Genomic DNA, 1,306 nt, shown 5'->3' on the forward strand with positions numbered 1-1,306 from the left:
GCCGAGTGATGATTAAAAACGCTATCCATGCTCGGGGTTACATGAGCAGAGTTAATACGCATTACAAACGGACTACAATGGTGAGCGAATAGGAAAATCCGTTCCTGATACGCATTTACTTGCTCATGTAACCCCGGTACATGAACGCGAGACGGTTAGGAGGACGCCGTTAGAGCATGCGAAGGGCACCGTGCTCTCGAAAGGACGCTTGCAGCCTTGTAAAAGACTTGTGGGTGCTTTTTCATCATTGTGGGGGCATAATTCAGGATTGTGGGTGCATATGCCCCCACAAAGAGATATAAAATTAGGTACACCCCTGCATACGGGGGTGAACTGCAATTTTCGTTTAGTAAAAAAAAAAAAAATCATCGTGTCAGGGCTGTGACGAAAAATAAGTGGCCTAAATCCGATGAGAAAACAGGATTTGGGGGTACCCTAGGTTTGGCTCCTTGAGCCATGGTGCCCCCCCTTGTCTCAAATCGTTCCGCCGCCTATGTCATGCTCGCCTCAGAAGTCGCTTCTGGCCACTTGTAAGGTGATCTGATGCGAATCTATGTCGGTGCCTAAGGCCCATCTGTACCAGTTTGCCTTTTGTTTCAAGCTTGCATTTTTTTACTTCCATGGTTGCATCCTGTGAGTTGTGACCTGTTCTGAAAGCTTCTAATCAATCCAATGCGTACTTTCCCCACAGGGCAGCAATGCACAGGGAGAGAGAGAGAGAGAGAGAGAGAGAGAGAGAGAGAGAGAGAGAGAGAGAGAGAGAGAGAGAGAGAGAGAGAGAGAGAGAGAGAGAGAGAGAGAGAGAGAGAGAGAGAGAGAGAGAGAGAGAGAGAGAGAGAGAGAGAGAGAGAGAGAGAGAGAGAGAGAGAGAGAGAGAGAGAGAGAGAGAGAGAGAGAGAGAGAGAGAGAGAGAGAGAGAGAGAGAGAGAGAGAGAGAGAGAGAGAGAGAGAGAGAGAGAGAGAGAGAGAGAGAGAGAGAGAGAGAGAGAGAGAGAGAGAGAGAGAGAGAGAGAGAGAGAGAGAGAGAGAGAGAGAGAGAGAGAGAGAGAGAGAGAGAGAGAGAGAGAGAGAGAGAGAGAGAGAGAGAGAGAGAGAGAGAGAGAGAGAGAGAGAGAGAGAGAGAGAGAGAGAGAGAGAGAGAGAGAGAGAGAGAGAGAGAGAGAGAGAGAGAGAGAGAGAGAGAGGGTCTAAAAAGAACCCTCCCCTGGCTAGATGTTCCACCCATTACGGACTATCCGACTGAAACGGTAGGCCAGTCCGCTTGAAACTGAGCCATATACTTCATCGCGCATGAAAATCTGGAATC

The sequence above is a fragment of the Amphibalanus amphitrite genome, unplaced genomic scaffold (assembly GCF_019059575.1).
Source record: "Amphibalanus amphitrite isolate SeventyFive unplaced genomic scaffold, NRLGWU_Aamphi_draft 000333F_arrow, whole genome shotgun sequence".
NCBI lineage: Eukaryota > Metazoa > Arthropoda > Thecostraca > Balanomorpha > Balanidae > Amphibalanus > Amphibalanus amphitrite.